Source organism: Mya arenaria, chromosome 11, assembly GCF_026914265.1.
Source record: "Mya arenaria isolate MELC-2E11 chromosome 11, ASM2691426v1".
Lineage (NCBI taxonomy): Eukaryota > Metazoa > Mollusca > Bivalvia > Myida > Myidae > Mya > Mya arenaria.
This window is the reverse complement of record NC_069132.1, coordinates 64,494,093-64,512,197: the sequence shown is the minus strand read 5'-3', so window position 1 is coordinate 64,512,197 and position 18,105 is coordinate 64,494,093. Positions and strand designations below refer to the sequence as shown.

General features: G+C 36.5%; 1 long non-coding RNA gene across 1 annotated transcript; it reads right to left on the bottom strand.

The window, feature by feature from the left end:
• Nucleotides 1–13,087: 13,087 nt before the first annotated feature.
• Nucleotides 13,088–16,591, bottom strand: LOC128207989 (uncharacterized). The gene is made up of 3 exons (XR_008256808.1): nt 16,461–16,591; nt 14,626–14,691; nt 13,088–13,197 (listed from the first exon to the last, which is right to left on the bottom strand). It is a non-coding gene; the product is annotated as an uncharacterized LOC128207989 (long non-coding RNA).
• Between the last annotated feature and the right edge of the window lie 1,514 nt (nt 16,592–18,105).

Here is an 18,105-nt window from a genome sequence, read left to right as displayed (position 1 = left end):
TGAATTTTTTAATATCTTGAATTATCTACTTGTCATGAAAGGTCGATGCTATTTTAAGTAAAATTCAATAATAAATGGCCAAAAAACGTATCCAAGCAGTGATTCCATCAGCTCTCGATAAATGCTTTGGAGGATGCAGATTGTGTTTCTGATAAATGATAGATGAGATACCAATAAATTCATCGCTGAATATTTACACCTCAACTTCCATTTCTTTAATGAACTACCTTCCGTCAAAAGTCAAAAGCGATTATCATCCGATGAACGCAACATCTTCGGTATGTTCGGATCATGAGTCATCGCATAACAATATGTATGTTTTTTAATGAAATGAACTATTTTTTAACAATTTTTAGCTCGACTGGCCAAAGGCCAGAAGAGCTTATGCGATGGTAATATGTACGTAGTATGTGCATCCGTGCGTCCGTGCGGTCGTGCGTCTGTAAACAATTGCTTGTGAACACGATACAGTATCTGGATATCCATTAGAGCTCGGTTCCTTTTGAAAACCAGCCAGATCCGCCCATAAATGCCTAGATTATGGCCCTTGATAGTATAAAAAAATGCTATTGTGTATACAATTGTTAACACGATACAGTCTTCAGTTTTGATTATATCTCGATGAAACTTGTACAGTATCTAGATATCCATTAGAGCTCGGTTCCTTTCGAAAACCAGCCAGATCCGCCCATGCATGCCTAGATTATGGCCCTTGATAGTATAAAAAAAAATGCTATTGGGCGGTCGTGCGTCTGTAAACAATTGCTTGTGAACACGATACAGTCTTCAGTTTTGATTGTATCTTGATGAAACTTGTACAGTATCTAGATATCCATTAGAGCTCGGTTCCTTTCTATTTTTAGCCAGGTCTGCATGAGCGAATCCTATTTTTAGCCAAGTTTACATGTACATGTAAATTCAAGTCTAGAGTTAAGGGAGACAATTTGCAAGTCTAGGATTTTGAAAGACAATTTGCTTTTTGCTTCTGCAGTTGATTTTGTGAATTACTCTGCCTTGTTCTTGTTGAAAGCCCAAAGGCCATTTTTTAGCTTTAAATTCTGTAGTTTGCGCATTCATCTTAACAAAATTGGTTGTGAATGTTTAAGTTATGCACCTGGTGTCATTACTGGCCACACCCAGGGTTCACAGGTTTGGTAAACATAAATCTGGAAAGGTTTGAAAATCTTTTGTGTGTTCGTGCATCCATCTCAGCACAATTGATTGTGAATGTTTGTTCAAATTGATCAATGTTGTCCTAGGATGCCCTTGACTTTGACCTTTTGACCAACTTTTTTAACTTTTAAAACTACAGAAATTTTTACTATGAGTACAGTTTTGAAAGCATTTTTTTGTCAGATGACTTTTACTTGGCACATATTAAAATAGTTCATGCAACTAATCTGCTTACAATACTTTCTGGGCTCAGATGTTGAACGTGCTACGTTTTCAGGTAACCCAAACACAAAACATAAACTATATGTCTGTTGCCTTTTACCCATACATACATGCTGTAGATTGATATGACCACAAAAGCCGTGAAAGTAGAGCATAGGCCCTTTTGGGCCTCTTGTTATTTTATGTCAAACAAGAGGTTTAACTCAATAATTATTATAGCCAGAGTTGAACGTGCTACGTTTTCAGGTAACCCAAACACAAAACATAAACTATATGTCTGTTGCCTTTTACCCATACATACATGCTCTGGATTGATATGACCACAAAAGCCATGCCAGTAGAGCATAGGCCCTTTTGGGCCTCTTGTTAAATGAAATAATGAACTATTGGTGTAAATATAAGTAATGAATTGCGTTATTGATGTGATTATCAGGAATATGAATGCAATAGGGCTGGTTAAAGTACCCAAGGAGTTGGGACTCGACAAACTTTAACAAGCCAAATTGCGTTCATAAACTGATACTGACATCAATCCTGCAATTCATTCCTTAATTAATGGTTAATTTAGTAGAAACAAATGCTCTCACGGAAACAATTGTGTAAACAACTACATACTTCCTAGCGATAGTTGACGACCATGACTTAAACCATGTGAAGAGAGTTGCATAACTTTGGCTTCTATGTGTATGGAGTTATGCCCTTTAATTGACGGACTAGCAATGCAGAGCTCTTGCAAACCAATAATAAAACTGGCATGGTTTACACGAAAAAAGACCTGTAAATTCCTAACCCTAACTTGCAACTTTTAACAGGAACTGATTATGAAGTATGACTTCTAATTTTTGCTTTCGTCACATATACTTCAAAGATCCATTTCCGCTTGGTATTGCGAAGAAATTTGTACACAAAGTAATATTTACAAAGCAACATACACTTACACTTAGTTTATAATACGATTTTTTGGACAATTTGCAGTACAAAAGTATTCAGAACCATATGCATACGAACATGAAAATAAACTTAACGAGGTACATGTGTATCCATTTAAGAAGATGTTTATATTCTCTTTAGAGTAAAAATGAAATTGCACTGATAAAGGATCAGTACCAAATTTGTCGAAAAATCTTGAGCATAACACATTTTAGCATCCTATTTCAATAAAGTGACACTTTTATTCAAAATCAATACACAGACATGTATAACAAACATGGATTTTGAGCAATGAACCTTTAATTACCTACTAAATAATGCATTTATTGAAAATATTAACCACTGATAAAAAGTTTGTAACCGTGTATTTAATAGCTGAAAACGCAAATATATTAAATGACTGGTGAATGCTAAAATATTTACTGTGTCTACTAAGGTAGAAATACCGTGTTTTCTGCACTTTTTTCAAATTTAACTCTGTCCTTCATAAGAACCACTACTTTCAACATTTATTCATCCTTTTTGGTATAGTAAGAATGTATCTTTAAGCATAACTGATTACGGCATCCTATTTCATTAAGCAACATAACTTGATTTTACAGAACAAAAAGTAGTCTATAATGATTGTCGTCAAAACCTGTTTCCTTTAAAAGTCTCAACCTTTTTAAAATGGGAATATTACACAAATTATACCAAAACAAATAGTGAGCTAAGCTTGATCCTGTTTTAATTGATTTCAGCCTGTTTGAGAAATTGGGGTCAGTGATTGTGTTCAATATTGTATCACTAAAATACAATAACTCAATATCTGCTTCTATTCCTATATGCAGATATTTAACTTTTGCACTAGGGGCACGATTGGTCTTAAATGGATCTAGGAACGATGTAGCTAATCGGATGGGTGATAAAAATATTGGACAAATATAGTGAATGATGTCAATAATGTAATATGTTATTATTGATAGACTTCAGTTACATTCTGTTCCTTGAGTATGCATGAATTAATCAATACAATAAGACTTGTTGAAATTTACTCCAAAGGGAAAACTCTCAAATGCTGTTGCACTTGGCAAAGGACATTAATTAATCCTCAATTAAATAAAGCAAGAGTTATGAAACCTATTTGGTTGACACTGACTGTGGGTGTGCACGGTTTAATTACTGTGAATATGAGCTTGCATGGTGCAATGAGTGCCACCATGTACTTATACAGTTCAATGACTGTGACAATGGGGTTGTACGGTTCAATGACTGTGACAATGGGCTTGTACGGTTCAATGACTGTGACAATGGGCTTGTACGGTTCAATGACTGATCATGGGCTTGTACGGTTCAATGACTGACAATGGGCTTGTACGGTTCAATGACTGTGACAGTGGGCTTGTACGGTTCAATGACTGATCATGGGCTTGTACAGTTCAATGACTGTGACAATGGGCTTATACAGTTCAATGACTGTGACAATGGGCTTATACAGTTCAATGACTGTGACAATGGGCTTATACAGTTCAATGACTTTGACAATGGGCTTATACAGTTCAATGACTGATCATGGGCTAATACAGTTCAATGACTGTGACAATGGGCTTATACAGTTCAATGACTGATCATGGGCTAACACAGTTCAGTGACTGTGACAATGGGCTTATACAGTTCAATGACTGTGACAATGGGCTTGTACGGTTCAATGACTGATCATGGGCTTGTACGGTTCAATGACTGTGACAATGGGCTTATACAGTTCAATGACTGTGACAATGGGCTTGTATGGTTCAATGACTGTGACAATGGGCTTGTACGGTTCAATGACTGTGACAATGGGCTTGTACGGTTCAATGACTGTGGTCATGGGCTTGCACAGTTCCATTAATGTGACCATGGTCTTTCACGGTTCCATTAATGTGACCATGGGCTTGCACGGTTCCATTAATGTGACCATGGGTTTTCACAGTTCTATTAATGTGACCATGGGCTTTCATGGTTCCATTAATGTGACCATGGGTTTTCACAGTTCCATTAATGTGACCATTGGCTTTCATGGTTCCATTAATGTGACCATGGGCTTTCACGGTTCCATTAATGTGACCATGGTCTTTCACGGTTCCATTAATGTGACCATGGGCTTGCACGGTTCCATTAATGTGACCATGGTCTTTCACGGTTCTATTAATGTGACCATGGGCTTTCATGGTTCCATTAATGTGACCAGGGGTTTTCACGGTTCCATTAATGTGACCATGGGCTTTCATGGTTCCATTAATGTGACCATGGGCTTTCACGGTTCCATTAATGTGACCATGGGTTTTCACGGTTCTATTAATGTGGCCATGGGCTTGCACGGTTCCATTAATGTGACAATGGTCTTTCACGGTTCCATTAATGTGGCCATGGTCTTTCACGGTTCCATTAATGTGACCAGGGGTTTTCACGGTTCTATTAATGTGACCATGGCTTTCAAGGTTCCATTAATGTGACCATAGGTTTTCACGGTTCCATTAATGTGACCATGGGCTTTCACGGTTCCATTAATGTTTCCATGGGCTTTCACGGTTCCATTAATGTGACCAGGGGTTTTCACGGTTCCATTCATGTGACCATGGGCTTTCACGGTTCCATTAATGTGACCATGGGTTTTCACGGTTCCATTAATGTGACCATAGGCTTTCAAGGTTCCATTAATGTGACCATGGGCTTGCATGGTTCAATGACTGACCATGGGCTTTCATGGTTCCATTAATGTGACCATGGGCTTTCACGGTTCCATTAATGTGACCATGGGCTTTCACGGTTCCATTTATGTGACCATGGGCTTTCACGGTTCCATGAATTGAATCTAAATACTACCTATGCTGAGGGCATATTTCATTTCATAACATTATATCTAACACTTACATAAATGTTATCTTAAATATACAAATCCAGTCGTTACTGATCACTGAAAACCTACCCTGATGTTTAAGGTCATTGTTTTGCCAACGACTTGTGGCCCATCCCAATCCAAAGTGACCTTTGTGTTTTGGGCGACATCTAGTCTAAAATAATAGTTGTGTTATACGGGATTCTTCCAATTGCCTTATCAAAAATCTAAAAAAATCCGTCAACGTACAATTATTTGGACTAGGGCGACATCATACTAACCACTTAAGTAGAATAGCGATTTCTTGTAGAGGTTTGGAGAGAAATACTCAGCGGTTGAACGCGGTTCATGATTGTGGTCGGCAAGTTTATGAACATTATCACCAAGGTAACATGTTCATGTGAGCAGCACTGCGGTGAATCTTGGAAATACATGAGATACATTTAAGTTGACGGAAATGAAGTTAAGTGTTTACTGTTATATATTCGCAAATGGGATCACTGAACAGATCTTGAATGATCGAACGTAAACAACAGAACAAGTTTCATTAAGTGATAAGTTCGTTTCATTTAGGCTGTTATTTAGCGGTTTTCGCATGATTGCTGTGTAGTAAAGATGCATTCCTGGGATAAAGTGCCCGTATGGCTAATTCCCGAGATATTGCCTAAATCCCGTGCCACGGACGTACAGAAATAAATTGAACAACGGCCATAAATAATTTTATGTTTGCATAAAATTGCATATATGTTCGCCTTACTAAGAAAAATTAATCTGCAGCTGGGCTGCTCCCTTGCATGTACATGATCATAATGGTTGACAGGGAGGCAAAATAAACAATAGCTATTAAAGGAAGAAAAACAAATAACAAGAGATTCACAAGCAGGAACCACAATTTGTTTCGCAAGAGTCATTAAAATTCCTCGTCTCTACATAATTTTGTTAATTATTCTTGAGAACCAGATTGCTTAAATGATTGTGTAAAATGTTTCCTGTGTATAGTTCAACCTTATTTAAAAAGTCAACTTTAAAGATTTTGTAAAATGATTACAATGCAGACACTATGCAAACAGGGTCAAGTAAATACACTAGAATTTGATATTTGACAATATTTTATTTATATTGGAACTCATTTTCATTGATTTAAAAGGCAGATTAAGATCTCAACGAAATATTTGTTCATGACATTATAAATAGATGAATTCCAGTTTTATATAATATTATCTAACATTAACTCAGCTCTTGATTTTTATTGTTAAGACAACACAAATTTACATTACGGTGAGTTGTATTCAGTTACATTACCACGCCGGTTTTAAACATCGCAATTTGTACACACTAACAGTGTCATGCAGGTCTTAAAGCCCCAAAAAGTTGAGCACACATTCTTATGCAAGCCTTAAACGACCCAAAAGTCGTACAAACTTACATTGCCATCAGGGTCTTAAACGACCCAAAAGCTCTACACACATACATTGTCATACGGGCCTTAAACGACCCAAAAGTCGTACAAACTTACATTGCCATAAGGGCCTCAAACGACCCAAAGGCTGTACAAACTAACATTGTCATATGGGCCTTAAACGACACAAAAGTCGTACAAACTTACTTTGCCATAAGGGCATTAAACAACCCAAAAGTTGTACAAACTTACATTATCGTACGGGCGTTAAACGACACAAAAGACGTACACACATTGCCATACGGACCTTAAACGACCTAAAAGTTGTACACACTTACATTGCCATACGGGCCTTAAACGACCCAAAAGCTGTACACACTTACATTGTCATACGGGCCTTAAACGACCCAAAAGCTGTACATACTTACATTGTCATACGGGCCTTAAACGACCTCAAAGTTCTACATACTTACATTGTCTTACGGGCCTTAAACGACCCATAAGTTGTAGACACTTCCATTGCCATGCAGGTCTTAAACACCCAAAAGTTGTACATACTAACACTATGAGGTCTTAAATAACCCCAAAATAACTTAAAAAGTGGCTTGTGTTAGTGAATCTGGCTGCTAGACAATTATAAACAAAGTCTAAAAACTAAGCCATGGATAGTTGTCCCGTGTGATGGACGATATCGGGGTCAACAGCTCGATGATTGACAGGAGGAGGAAAACACAACTGAGGAGGGAGAATCTGTCCAATTTGGATTACTTGTTGAGGGAGGAAAATTGTGAATTCTTTATGTTTGGCAGTCAGAGTGAGGCCACTACAACACCTGGGATGGAATCTGATACTGACGTCTTGCATTGTCATAAGAGTAAACACGTGGCTCTTAACTTGGCAACCTGGAAATATGGAAAGCCGAATCTTCTGGTGTTAAAGGATGAGCTCACTCCACCTCAACACTGCTACTTACAGATACTAAGAGGTGACTGCCCACTGCCAGAAGTTCACGCAAAAGGTCCTGATGATATGCTAGATAGAGAGGGTCGAGTTTTATTGACTAATACAATGGATCAATTTCTTGGCATTGTGCAGCACTTTAGTGATTCTGGTGAAATAATTCAACATGGGCCATCAATGTCACATACTGAAAAAATTGACAATGTACAAGCATATCATTGCAGGCAGTTGCCTGGGGAATGCCAGTTCATGTTCCACAGACCACGCCCTGGACACTGGCCCATGCATAACACACTAGCTAGGGCAAGGGATGTTGGAGTCTTCCTTGTGCCACAGGGCTACTCTGAGAGCCCAACTAAACAGTCAATGTGTAGATTGACAACATTCAAAGTTCCGTCAAAGTTAAACAGTTACCCATATACAAAATGGCAGTGGAGATTTTCAACTTCAATGATGGAACGATTTCTAATGTTTGACTTTAGCACTATTCAAGTTAAAATATATACACTGGTCAAAATAATAAGAAAATCTTTATTAAAGCCTTTGTTTGGGGACAGATTTAGTACATTTCACATTAAAACTGTGATGATGTATACAATCGAAAACTACCCTCCAGAAATATGGAGAGAAGACAACATTGTGCAATGTGTGAGTCTACTTTTTACAACACTGAAAAGATTTTTGAAACAGAAGTACTGTCCACACTATTCAATTTCTGGTGTTAATCTTTTTGTGGGAAAATTACATAGTTGGGAACTTCCACAACTGTGCACACTCATTTCACATCTAAACAACACAGAACTGTATTGTTTGTTTTTTATTAGAATGGACAACATTGGTTTGAGGTTAATACAATGCTCAGGTCTTGCAAATGAGAATGTGGGCACAAGCACCCAGAGTGGGGTTGTAGCGGGACTGCTGCTTTCAGAAATATATGAATATGTGCATATAAAGGATAATCTGAATACTGATAATCCTGTTGATGACATTGAACGCCGATTGTTTATTCTACAGAGTATGACAGATTCCCCAAATCTTGAAGAGGAAGTAGTTACTAGGTACATCCAATTTGTATCCAACACCCTTGCTTCCATACTGGCATCAAGGTGCATCAATCTAAGACAACAAATCACACAGGATATCTTGCACTGGTACCAGCTGTCACTCGACTCTGACCTTATGTCCAGTAGGTTGAAGTTTGCCTCCATGTTGTACTGCAGAGGGCAGTATGATGAAGCTGCAGAAGTACTGAGTTACTGTGAAGGGCTGATTGGGCCAGACGTGTTCCAGTTTTGTGTACATGTTGGAAGAGAGACGCTGTTACCAAGCCCTGAGTTTCTGAAGAAATTGATCACCTTGTCAAACAGAGATGTAGCACAGAAATACACAATGTTGTGTATCACCTTTACTAAAGAAGAACGACACTGCATTCCACAACATCTTCAATTTGAAATGGTACGACGTATGGGAGCTGAACACATTCAAGAAAAAGGCATGTGGAAGAACAATGTAGTCACTGACTGTGTTCCATTCCTATACTACCTACAACACCTCACATACAGGGAGCTCCACAAGCCTAGGAGAGCACAAACAGCACTACATAACCTACACGAGTACACATTTGGGACAGTCGGTGGCCACATTGACACAGCCTGCAACATGCTGGGCCACTGCTATGAACTTGAGAACAGACTGGACCTGGCTTGGATGTGCTATAGCAAATCATTGACAATCTATCCCAGAGAGAAAGCTTCGCTGTGGCATGCAATATTGACTCTTCATAAGTTTTATACACTGATATCCACAGCGCTTGGATGTGATATAGCAGATCAATAGAAATCTATGACAGAGACAATGTGTCCAGCAGACATGCAGCCAGGATACTATGTCAGTTTTTACAAAGCCAATATCCAAATTGACACAGCCTTCAACATGCTGGGCCATTGTTATGAACTTCAAAACAGGCTGGACCTGGCATGGATTTGCTACAGCAGATAAATGGAAATCTATGACAGAGACAATTTCTCCATCTGGCATGCACCCAGGATCCTACATCGGTTTTTACAAAGGTGATTATCCACATTGAAACAGCCTACAACATGCTGGGCCACTGCTATGAACTACAGAACAGGCTGGACCTGGCGTTGATGTGCTCAAACAGATCAATGAAAATCTATGACAGATCCAATGTATCCAATGTCTCAGTCATGCAGCCAGGTTTCTACATCATTTTTTTACAAAGGTGATGGAACCATTGACACAGCCTTCAACATGCTTGGTTACTGCTATGAACTTGAGAACAGGCTGGACCTGGCTTAGATGTGCTATAGAAAGTTGTTTGAAATAAATAACATAGACAATGTCTCCATTTGGCACGCAGCCAGGATACTTCATCAGTGTTTACATTAAGAGAAACTTGCCACTTTTAAACATGTCCCAGATTGAATCCAATATTGTTTAGTCACTTTTTATATTGGTGTTTCTGTATGTTGGAAAACAGAAAATATTTATATCAAACGACTTAAAATAGTGTGTTTAAAACTTTTAAAGCAACAATGTTTATTTAAAGTTGGTCTTCTCTAAACGTGGGCAGGTCATGTCCTAAACCAAGTCTTGGTCGTGCACGACATGGTATCTTTTGCTTAGCCATGCTGAACTTTCCAAAACTGTTCATAATTTCAATACCGCTCAACACAATACTTCAATCAGTGTTTGTTTTATACTCATATGAACAATATTGACAGGTGACTTCAACAATTGGTATTGCTTCGAATATTTACCTATGAAACATTATTCACTCTTCGTTGGTTTTAACCCGTTTCAATTTATCATGTTTTGATATACATGAAAAAGTATTTAAAGTAGCATCTACTGAGTCATCTGGCTAATGCAATAACCCAGACCTGTGTTTTTTTGTTTTTTTGTTCTTCAGAACTTCTCTTAATATAATAAAACACAAATGCTTGTTGGTTGTTTGAATGACCTCTACACTAGCTAGCATGCATGCACCGCTGGATAACCCATTTTATAAAACCAATTAATGACTTCAAGGAATGTTAACGATCGCGTTATAGTCGGAGGCGTTTAAATTTAAAATGATTAAATCAGGATCTGTCTAGCAACCCCGTCTGCAAGAACATGATCATAAACACTTCTTCTTGAACTAAAAACCAAGTAATTAACACCAAAAATTGTTCGTCTTATGATATTCTTTGAGAAAGCAATGCCATAACAATTTTGGCTGAAAATTCAGTAAAGCACATTTTTTTTTTTTTAAAAAGCCACAAATAATAAATATAGTTCCATTACATGTGGATGCATTGTTATCTTGGCGAAAAGGAGTTTTATGTTCTATATAATACACAGTAAATTCAGTTGATGTTTAAAGCACGATATTTATTCATGCCATATTCAGAGCCGTTATTTTAATATAAGGGATATGACAGGACGCTTTTTGATGATCAGACTCAAGACGCTAGTGAATAACCGCCCAAGGTTATTTAATTTTATTTGTAATTATTCAGCATGTTTTAAATTGTACATTATGGGTATCCATATCACCATATAACAGCCACACGTATTTCATCATAACAATACAGTGTAAAATGTAATTGTGTCTGATCATGCCGAGCTTGAATGTAATAAGAATACTGTTACATGAACATGAGATTAATTCATTAATCAGCTGTATTCATTTACAAAGCATTTACAATGCTTCAATCTGTCACAGCTTGACAAGTCTAATAACAAACAATAAATAAACACATAAAGAAGTCTTAGTCACTACAAGTTGATCACAGTTTTAAAGGCCTAGTTTAAGGAATGTTTGGCTAGATAATTCCCTGCTGTGCATCTCCTGCTTATTGCACTGGTGTCACAATAGGGGCCAATTTCCTGTGTATACGTTTATTGGCTCAGGGCCATTTAGGGACCATTTTTATAATAAAACTTCCACAACTGCACAGCAGAATACTCAGATTTGTGATCTGATAAGACAATTAGGCAATAAGATCAATTAACAGAGCTTGTGTACAAATACACGGTTTTGGGGGGTCACTTATAGAAGGCTTAAACCAGGCCTTTAAGACGATAGTGTCCCTTTGTTTTATGATATAGATTAACTAACTATATCTGATATTATCCTGCTTTGAAAACTTTAGTGGTTTGTTTCCTTGTTCAATGGCATATATCAGGGGCGTAGCTAGCCCTCTTTTCATGTGGGGTCATAATTGTGTTATGGGGTCTAGAGGCATGTCCCCTCAGAAAATTTTGAAAACAATGGTGAAATCTGGTGCATTCTGTGCGTTCCGATGTGCTCTATTTAGTACTGGAAAATGGATAGTTTAAGGATCATGTAGTCAAGTAAGCATCTGCAACTTTGGCTGATTTTTTTTGTCAGAATCATGTGGATATAACCGCGTTCTCGAGTATGGGCAGCTATAAGCCTGTATATTAACATAGATATAACTCTTTGGAGATTGAACAGATTAACAGATAACTATAGTTATCTCAAAATATCTCTAAATTTCAATGTGATAATAGCATTCACCAATTTGTGTTCCTTTTGGCATTAAAATACACCTTATGTGACGGGGACAAGCAATCATGAATGCAGCCAATAAGCATGGGCAGACCATTATAAACTACAACCTACAGCTGTCATTTCAGAGGTCTGTTTTAACTTGACAATGAGTATCCCCTTGATCAACAGCATACATATTAGGAAGCTTTAAAAACTGTCTAAATGTGTAAAGCAGTTTGAGTCAAATGAGGGATCGCTCATAATTTGACAATAATAGTGTCGCCTTGTTCAATAGCAAAGAATGAAAGGAAGGTCTGGTCATTGTCTAGCTCGTACTCCAAATTCTTGTCAGCATTCTGAAAGCAAAATAAAAATGTTGAGTATACAAAAATACACATTAACCAAATATTTGAGTGGAACCTACTGGACTAGTATCGTTTCCTTGAGTTTGACCATCAAATAATGGTATAAGCGTAAATTGAAAAAACAATAATTTTAAATACTAAATGACCTCAACAGTTGCGCTATTGTGAGCGACTGTTTGCATTAACTGAACTCATGGCTGACATTGTATTTTTAATTAAACTTTATTTTTAAAGCATTGGTGATTTCTTTTTTGTATTAAATAGAAAACAAAATGTGTTCAATGCATTTATAAAATATTCCAAAAATAGTTCATAGCTTTGTTTAAGTAAACAGCGTGATTAACGACATCTTTAATTACACAATTAAAAAATATTCTATGATCCGTTCACTTATCTAAATATAAACAAGTACAGTGGAGACGATCATGAAGTTAAAGACGTTGTTCACTTTAACAAAGTTCTGAACAATCGGCTCACAGTCATGGTTATATTCTCATTTCTATTTTTATTTGTTTGAAAAATTCTGTGTGCAAAGTAATAATGCCTGCAAAGTGTTCACAATGCCTTGATCCCAAGGAAAATAATTAATATATCAGTAAAGCCAATAATAACATTAATACCTTGAGACTTTTGTAGAAAAGTTTGATATCAGAGTCAATCTTGAACACTCTGAAGATTAAGGCCTTCAGTTTCCTCACAGTCATGGTCAAAGGGAGCTTCTTCTCCAGCATTTTACTGTCCGCCAGGTCAGGGCAGATGATCTTCACACCTGAAACAGTGTTAATATTGAATAGATTTACACGGCTTCCTATATAAACAATAGTTTTTGCATTATGACTGGTCAAAAGTTTGGTAGGCAGTCAACCGATTCCAATCTTCTTATAAGAACTCTTTTTGATGTTGGTTTATTGTACATGTTCATTCATTTTGCTATTCAAATTTATCAGAGAAAAGTTAATAGGAATTATATTTATCATAGTTTTAATACAATTAATTTAAGAGAATTATCAGAAATTAAAACTTTTCATTTAGCAATATTTCTTAAATCAAAAATTCAATTTTAAAATGATCTGTGCTTCAAACTTATGCCATTTGTTTTAAGTAGTCAGAACCATTTGCCCTAAGTAAGTGAATGGCTTGTTCGCCAATAGTCAGAACCATTTGCCCCAGTAAGTGAATGGCTTGTGTGTCAATAGTCAGAACCATTTGCCCCAAGTAAGTGAATGGCTTGTTCGCCAATAGTCAGAACCATTTGCCCCAAGTAAGTGAATGGCTTGTTTGTCAATAGTCAGAACCATTTGCCCCAGTAAGTGAATGACTTGTTCGCCAATAGTCAGAATCATTTGCCACAAGTAAGTGAATGGCTTGTTTGTCAATAGTCAGAACCATTTGCCCCAAGTAAGTGAATGGCTTGTTTGTCAATAGTCAGAACCATTTGCCCCAAGTAAGTGAATGGCTTGTTTGTCAATAGTCAGAACCATTTGCCCCAAGTAAGTGAATGGCTTGTTTGTCAATAGTCAGAACCATTTGCCCCAAGTAAGTGAATGGCTTGTTTGTCAATAGTCAGAACCATTTATACTCTAACATGTAATATTCTTGTACTTCCTCTTGAATACAAGCTACAAACTTTATATGTGAACTGCTATATTTTCACCAAGTAGGGATGATATCATATTAACTGAAATTGTGAGTCTTGGAAATTTGAATTATATCCATACCCTCATCTGAAGCTGTCGAGGGGCAACACATTTGGCAGACTACATGGATAGGAGGCAGAAAATTGCACCATAGCTACACGAAACCATTTAATGCGTCAGTCATTCTTGGAGTTTACAGTAAATGCTTTACGCTTTCCTTCATTTTAAAACTAGAATTCCGCAAGCCAGTCGTGTTGCTTGTCAGGAGCGGAAATGCCTTTTCTAGTCAAGGTCACCATTACGTTCTCCTTAAACCCATTGACCTTCAAATCAATAGAGGTTATCTACTGTCGATGACCAATGTATATCCCATGTTTGAAGACTGTACACCGTATGGTGGAAAGGTTATTTAAAAAGAATGTGTGACGCAAACACTCCCACTGTACAAAGCAAACCTTATGTGTCTGCCATGCTTTGCAGATGACACCAAAAAGAACATTGAAAATAGCACCGCAGATCGACCGCTGCCATCAGGTCTCAGCACAGGCTCAAGCACTCACCTATAAGACTGCTCTTTAGTGTTTCTGACTGCTGTTTCATTTCTGAATCCTCAGGTGCTCCCCAAACTGTTCATTACAAGAAATATACACATCTATTGTATTAAAACATAAATACAACGAATGTATGTTTCAAAAGTAGATTATGTTGTTATTTATTATACAAATGTTGGGATATTAATATAAAGATAATAAATGATAGGTCAAAGGTCAAGATCATAGAGATTTTGCTAAAGAGTAGCTGCAAAGTTTTGCAACCTGTTCTTTTGATTAGTGTTGGTCAGATTATCGATTATAATCGACAATTGATCGGAAAGCCCTGCGTCGGCGACAATTGATAGTGAAATTTGAAAAATCGATTATAGAAACAAGGGACAAAACCGCTATCGACTAATTTACTTTTTCTGGTAAAAGCCAGTTGATGTTGAAATGTTAAAGTGTTACTATGTTAAGTAATCTAGTCATATTCTTATCAAGCTAGTATGTCACAACAGTACCTTGTTTATTTTACATATGTATACTAAATGTAAGACAAAAATAGAGCCTGTCGTTTGTTAACACTATTAACGGATAGTTGTGTTCTGAATAAATAATGTAATTAAAACAAAGAAATGTACAAACAATATTGTATTGTAGGGAATTTTAAAACTGGTGCACGTAGTGTATGTTACCCCTAAAATATCATGACCACACATAATTAAATAATGATTAAATCAATTAATAATCGATCAATGATCGGTTTCATAAACCGATTATTTTAAGTATTTTTTCTGTCCGATTCCCAACACTTCTTTTGGTTGCACCCTTCTGCTAGGGTTTTAGCAAGACTTATTGAAGGGTGCTGCACCCTATTGATTTTTGATAGCACCCTTCTGCCCTCATGGAGACCAGAATGTGTACCCAGCTGCCTTCATAGAATTAAATGCTTAAGATTAACAATTATTTCTTTTGTTTAATTAAATTTATAAAATGATTTTTTTTACATATTTGGCTGTTGAAATTGATTACCGGTACTTCAATAAAGCACAATCCATAACATTAGCTGACAAATATGTGCCCTTTTCAACCTGAGTAACTGTCCCTTTTCTGCAGCACCCTGCTCTTTTAAAAAATATGTAAACCCCTAAGAGCATGTGAACGTCACTTCAAAACAGCCATTGCCAATGGTATATAAAAAATCAATTATTTCAAAAGTTTGATATGCAAAAAATAATACATTGAAACATTTTCTAGTTTTAATTGAATTTAATCATTGATTTCTATTTGCATAAGGCAAGGCTTCATGTAACAGCACATGTACATAGCATTGAGGTTACCATCAATATAGAGTTTGTGATACGCTGTGTGCATGTGTGATGTTCTTTTTGAGTCCTACTTCATCCTGATGTGTGTACTTTGTAGAGGTTAATAGCATTTGGTCGATGTTTGGGGCCTATTTTTTTTTTAAATATTATATAATTTAGCTAAATTTCTTCCTAGCCAGATTTTTTAAAACAAAACAATTTTAAAGTGAAAAGCTTGAAGATAATCTCCTGTTTTGGCCTTAAAACTCTTTAAAATGAGAAATTACAAAGTCTATACCAATATGAAAATTGTGAGCTAAGCTCGGTCTTGTCATACGTGACTTCAGATTATTTGAGATATTGGGGCCAGGACACATGAGCAATAGAGATCTAAGTCATTCAGGTATAAGTAGGTTTGTATTGGAATTCCTTCACAAGGAATATGTTTTGTGTAAGGGTTGGAAACCTATTCATGTAGCAAGTCCTGTCTTGGTAGCTACATGTACAGCCTCTATGTAATTTAATTTTCATCCAAAATATTGATTCGATACTCACTGCTGACAAGATCAGCGTAGCGTGGGTGCTGCTTTACAGCAACTCCGGGGAGGGCTTGCTAACATTAGGGTCCTGATGGCCCCCAGATTTCACCCACTCCCGGCCAAACCGCTTTAGATAATCGATCTCAGCTCCCTTTCTCTCATCATTCGCAACCTTTAACATGAACACAATCATCAGCAGAAAGCATTGAGTAAACAAATGTTATATGTGTAGTCAAATAATTGCAATATTCATTCAAGTTTGTTATAAAAATGATAGCATTGTTTATTTATTATCCAAACTTCCATTAAAACACATGCATTCGTTTTCATTGATATTATTTTTTTCTCTTTTTTAATATGAATACTTCTATGTATGTAAAGCTTACATAATGTAAACATAGAAAAATGATTAAATGTTGAAAAGCGAAAACAATTCTTTACACTTCTTGAGACAATTAAATCATTTTGCTTGGAATTTGTGTCAAATAAACATGAATGAGAAGAAATTAACAAAATAATTACAATATGGCCCACACAGAGTTAAGAAAGACTCAAACTGACTTATTGAAACTATACACGAGAGGTTCACGTCAATCAATCATGCTGATAGTGTGATGCATGTTGGATTAACCAGTATTTATTTTGATAATACAATTAGGTTAAAAAACACAACATAAAAGCAAGTAGACAGGTAATCACAAAGAAATCATGGTAGTCAATATTTGAAAGAATGAGACATCAAGAATTAATTCTACAGTAAAACCTGTATTAAAAGGCCACCCTTTGGAAAAGATGAAAGTGGCTGCTTAAGACAGGTGGCCACTAATTCCATGTTGTACTAGCAATTAAAGTGCACATTTACAGAATTGAGAAGTATCAGTAAGCATGAATACTTTTTCGAAGTCACCCTTTTGATGCAGGTAGTCAAGAAAAACATTCAATCAATAGCGTTTGATATATTAAAATTATTTCTTTTAATTTATCCACATATTATTTGTTGCAAGACAATGCGCCTTCTCATGTTGCACGTGGAACTCAGAATATGCTGGCAACAAACAACATTTGTTTTCTAGATTTTTCGGCAAAACGCCCAGATCTGAATCCAATAGAAAATGTGTGGGACTTGTTAAAAACAAAAGTCAGGGCTTTGCCCCAACAACACAATGCCGACAAACTCTGGCGTGTTATTCGTCGGATGTGGGACAACATAACTACATGCACAGATATGTGGTTTCAATGAAGTCAAGGTGCCATGTAGTTTTTGCTGCAAATGGTGGACCCACAAGCAACTGAATTTAACACGTTCTCCTGGACGGTACTTTGTGATTTTCGACTTAATGGGTGACTAACTTAAACATTGTTATTTCCAATGAATTAATAATTCTAATTTAAAGTTTTGTTTTAAATGTTTGCAATAAAATGCGTAAAACTTGTGAACTAAACAGGTTTTGTGATTCTGTTATTTTATTCACATTTTTCAATAATACATATAGGGTACGTTTAGAAATTTTGTTTAGTGTACTGTATTGTGCATATGTCATCCAAATGGCGCCATAACTTCTGGATATTTCTGTAAATAAATCTTGAATGTTCAACTTATGCAATTGTTGTGCATGTTTATTTTTAGTAAAATGTAATTGTTCATTTTTTTAGTGTATGCA